Raw genomic sequence first — 5,000 nt, 5'->3', positions numbered from 1 at the left:
TTAAGTTTCAGCTTTGCAACCATACTTCCCCCGGAACCCAAAAGCTTTGGTTTCCCGGAGGCTGCCCGCCGAGTCATCGGAGGAACTGCGGCGGATCGCTGGCTGGCATCGTTTATGGTTAGAACTAGGGCGGTATCTGATCGCCTTCGAACCTCTAACTTTCGTTCTTGATTAATGAAAACATACTTGGCAAATGCTTTCGCTTCTGTTCGTCTTGCGACGATCCAAGAATTTCACCTCTAACGTCGCAATACGAATGCCCCCGCCTGTCCCTATTAATCATTACCTCGGGTTCCGAAAACCAACAAAATAGAACCGAGGTCCTATTCCATTATTCCATGCACACAGTATTCAGGCGGGCTTGCCTGCTTTAAGCACTCTAATTTGTTCAAAGTAAACGTGCCGGCCCACCGAGACACTCAATAAAGAGCACCCTGGTAGGATTTCAACGGGGTCCGCCTCGGGACGCACGAGCACGCACGAGGCGGTCGCACGCCTTCAGCTCGCCCCACCGGCAGGACGTCCCACGATACATGCCAGTTAAACACCGACGGGCGGTGAACCAACAGCGTGGGACACAAATCCAACTACGAGCTTTTTAACCGCAACAACTTTAATATACGCTATTGGAGCTGGAATTACCGCGGCTGCTGGCACCAGACTTGCCCTCCAATAGATACTCGTTAAAGGATTTAAAGTGTACTCATTCCGATTACGGGGCCTCGGATGAGTCCCGTATCGTTATTTTTCGTCACTACCTCCCCGTGCCGGGAGTGGGTAATTTGCGCGCCTGCTGCCTTCCTTGGATGTGGTAGCCGTTTCTCAGGCTCCCTCTCCGGAATCGAACCCTGATTCCCCGTTACCCGTTACAACCATGGTAGGCGCAGAACCTACCATCGACAGTTGATAAGGCAGACATTTGAAAGATGCGTCGCCGGTACGAGGACCGTGCGATCAGCCCAAAGTTATTCAGAGTCACCAAGGCAAACGGACCGGACGAGCCGACCGATTGGTTTTGATCTAATAAAAGCGTCCCTTCCATCTCTGGTCGGGACTCTGTTTGCATGTATTAGCTCTAGAATTACCACAGTTATCCAAGTAACGTGGGTACGATCTAAGGAACCATAACTGATTTAATGAGCCATTCGCGGTTTCACCTTAATGCGGCTTGTACTGAGACATGCATGGCTTAATCTTTGAGACAAGCATATGACTACTGGCAGGATCAACCAGGGAGCTGCGTCAACTAGAGCTGAGCAGCCGGCCGCCCGGGAGTGTGTCCCGGGGGCCCGCGCGAACACGCAAGCGTCCGCTCAATCATTCTGCAAACAGGAGGAGGCTGAGCTCCCCTGCACAATACACCTCGAAACCCTCTCAGGTCCCGGCGGCGCGCAGCGCCGTCCCAAGTACTTGGTCGGGTTCGAGAGAGGCGCAATCGCCCGGAGTTAGGCGAGTAGACGCTTTCGGTGCGACCACCCGTGCTCCCAACTGAGCTTGCCGCTGCCGACAGAGGCCCGGGAGCGTGCTGTCGTGGCATTGCCGGCGGGAGACAACACGCGCCACCTACGGTGACCGGCAGCTCCAACGCCAGCGCCACAGAAGGACAAAAGCCCCACTTGGGTGCCGAAGCGAACTCTCCCAGCACAGCGCACGCGCCAACACATCCGCACAGCTGCGATACAAACCACCAGCGAGAACCGCTGGGGCGACCGAGCAGCAGACGGCGTCGCGGCGCCGAGCGCCGGGCGGCGGCGCATCCTCAACGCACACAGTCCTCAATCGGACCAGCACACTGAAGATGTCCACCGCGCTTCGCACCGGGCCCGCGAGGACCTACTTTGGCCGCACGGCGCCGCGCGCAGGGTGCGCCGGCGCGCAGCTGCGACGCCTGCCGCGTCCGTCGGCCGGCGCGCCTGCCACTGGCCGCCCCCACCAGCCGGCTGTAGCGCGTGCGCCCACGCACCGCGCGGCCAGCACGCCGGGAGGCGCCCCCTCACCGGCCGGGGACGGTCCCACCCAGCCACCGCCGCGTATCGCTTCACACCCAGATGCCGTTCAGTTTCGTCGGCATGGTGGGTATCGCTGGAACAACCGGTTAGTACCTCAACCTATCGTCGCCATCACCGATTCACCCCTAGCGAGAACAACCGCACCACAACAGGTTACCATTTGTTCATTTGCGTAACTTCACCAGAAAACGCAGGCGTCCATCGCCATTTGCAACTTCAACGATTATTGCATGCCTGTGTCAGGTGTCACGCCACACTACGTCTGCCCACATACACGCAACAAAATGTGCACGCCTAGACAATACGTGGAAGGTGGCCCCCGTACGTATGCGATGTCCATTGCTCGAACGACTGTCAACCGGCCTCTGTAGCATGTCGCAGATATGGAACGCGGTGCACCATGCCATCACGGTGTGTGAGGAGAGACGACTAGGTCCGAATACATCAACAGACAGCTCATGCTGATCGCCATCCACGGCGTCCGTTCCTCCCACACGTCTCTATGGCGTACCACACTGCAATCCAGCTCTCATAGGGAGACGACACGTAGCTGCGTGCACAATATTTGCACTGTATGGTCCGCCGTTTTTGGGCGCAGTCGTTGTGCGGTCACACATGTGCCACGATGTATCATTCAGTACATAAGGACGAATGTGCAGTACAGATTGTGGTTCACGCGTACGACATCAGCGGACAGTTGACACAGGCCGCACCACAACGTAGCCTGAGTACGTCGCATGCGAAGGGCATTGAACATGCAAACTTCTCACCAACCAGCTTGCGAAGGCAGGGGGCAAGGTGGGGACGTGGGGAGGGGCGGCATGTACGTCCTGCTGCCATCCACATTACAGTGTACAGCAGGAGCATGTGGAAAGTGAGCAAGACTTGCAAGGTGTTTAACATGAAGCGATACACAGGGGTGCGGGCAGTGCGAGTAGCGAACTATATTGCGAGGGTTGCGGGTGGGCAACACTACAGTAATTGAACGAGTCGTATAACAATTACAGAGCAGGTTTAGGCGACAACGTGGGTTACGTTAAGGCGACAACATGGGTTAGGTTAAGGCACAACATGGGTTAGGTTAAGGCACAACATGGGTTAGGTTAAGGCACAACATGGGTTAGGTTAAGGCACAACATGGGTTAGGTTAAGGCACAACATGGGTTAGGTTAAGGCACAACATGGGTTAGGTTAAGGCACAACATGGGTTAGGTTAAGGCACAACATGGGTTAGGTTGAGGCACAACATGGGTTAGGTTAAGGCACAACATGGGTTAGGTTGAGGCACAACATGGGTTAGGTTGAGGCACAACATGGGTTAGGTTGAGGCACAACATGGGTTAGGTTAAGGTACAACATGGGTTAGGTTAAGGTACAACATGGGTTAGGTTAAGGTACAACATGGGTTAGGTTAAGGTACAACATGGGTTAGGTTAAGGTACAACATGGGTTAGGTTAAGGTACAACATAGGTTAGGTTAAGGTACAACATAGGTTAGGTTAAGGTACAACATAGGTTAGGTTAAGGTACAACATAGGTTAGGTTAAGGTACAACATAGGTTAGGTTAAGGTACAACATAGGTTAGGTTAAGGTACAACATAGGTTAGGTTAGGTTAGGTTAGGTTACACGTTGTTGTACGGAAAGGTGTAGGGGGGGGGGGGGGCGGGGGCGGCAGGTTCGTTGATAGTGATTATAGTAAGTGAATGCTTGTGACATGATCAGATTTGTCACGTCAGGATGCACCTTTGGCTTATTAGAGGCGGCGCTCCAATTCTATGCTTGTGTGAGACCTGTGTCTTTGACTCATGTCATTGTTTGTGCGCTGTGACAGGAGGTACTATTGTGATGTTGGGTGCACCGTTGTATAGGACATGTGTGGGTGTTGGTGCCTGGTCTGCGCAATGGTGGATGTCGAAAGGCTGGGATATTGTATTTTCCGCACGGACCTCCTGGTCTGGTTGTGATAGTGTGGATTGTGTAATGTGGCGGAGAAGATGCACTGGATGTTGTTCCATGCTGGTGCTTACATATTGTATGTGCGCCTGTTAGAAGCAGAGAGTGGTGCGTGATCAGAGTGTCTGGCTGACGTGTGGTTCCCATTTTGGGCAGACTCTTTCAGCATGTATACGGACAGTTGTGTATATTTGCTGTAGTTTGATGGCTCTGCATTGATTACTAATCAGCGCCGTGTGTACGGGTAATCTGGTTCCAGTCCAAAATGTTCCATCTGTGTACATTAGTGACAAAGACTCCCCCCATGCAGTGGGGCTCGGTCTGTTATAACTCTTCCGCGTAATATATTTGCCCCACGTTTTTGCGACTGCGAGTGCGAGTGCAACGCGCATGGGGACCGACATGCTGATGGCTCGGTATCGGACGCCGTACAGTGAGCAACGCGATCGCGTCTCTCGCTCGTAAGTGGTACAGGTCGCGGCTCATGTATACGGACAGCGGGAATGTCGCATATTGGAAATAACTCTTCATGAAACGCAAGTTATAGGGGTGGATTGCACTTTACGAGTGCGGGAAACGTCCGCCGTTCATCCGCTGGAGGTGCGAGTTTGGCGGTTGGGGTGGTGCACGAACGGGTGCGGGTGGCGTCATTGCCGGTCCACGGCTTCGTGCGGCAGAGCCACTGGAGATTGGGTGCTATGGTCGACAGAGGCTGCAGCCTTTGTGGGTGGCGTCGAAAGGCGGCCACTGTGGCGCCATCGCTGTCTTAGTCGGCTTGGCGTCTCATAGATGGCGGTAGCGTCGTTGCAGGAGGTCATGTTGCGGGAGACCTACAGATGGCGGTATGTTTTGTGGTGCGGACGTAGTGTTGTCAGATGCGCATAGATGGCGGTATTGCATGTGGTGTCGCCCTATTTTCATAGATGGCGATACTGTTTTGCCGGCATGGGTGGCGTAGTTCCGTCGGATCCCTGTAGGTGGCAGTGTGCTATGTCTACTGTCGACACCCACGGCACCACTATCTATCTATCTATTT

The 5,000-nt window shown here is 54.1% G+C and overlaps 1 non-coding gene across 1 annotated transcript in view; it reads right to left on the bottom strand.

The window, feature by feature from the left end:
* LOC124733953 overlaps window positions 1-1,236 on the bottom strand; it is a 1,909-nt gene extending 673 nt beyond the window's left edge. Inside the window, exon 1 of the ribosomal RNA XR_007009229.1 lies at window positions 1-1,236. This exon is cut by the window's left edge and continues 673 nt beyond it. This is a non-coding gene — a ribosomal RNA (small subunit ribosomal RNA).
* Window positions 1,237-5,000: the final 3,764 nt, after the last annotated feature.

Source organism: Schistocerca piceifrons, unplaced genomic scaffold (assembly GCF_021461385.2).
Source record: "Schistocerca piceifrons isolate TAMUIC-IGC-003096 unplaced genomic scaffold, iqSchPice1.1 HiC_scaffold_1416, whole genome shotgun sequence".
NCBI lineage: Eukaryota > Metazoa > Arthropoda > Insecta > Orthoptera > Acrididae > Schistocerca > Schistocerca piceifrons.
Note: the sequence above shows the minus strand (reverse complement) of the source record. Positions and strands in the feature narration are given on the sequence as shown.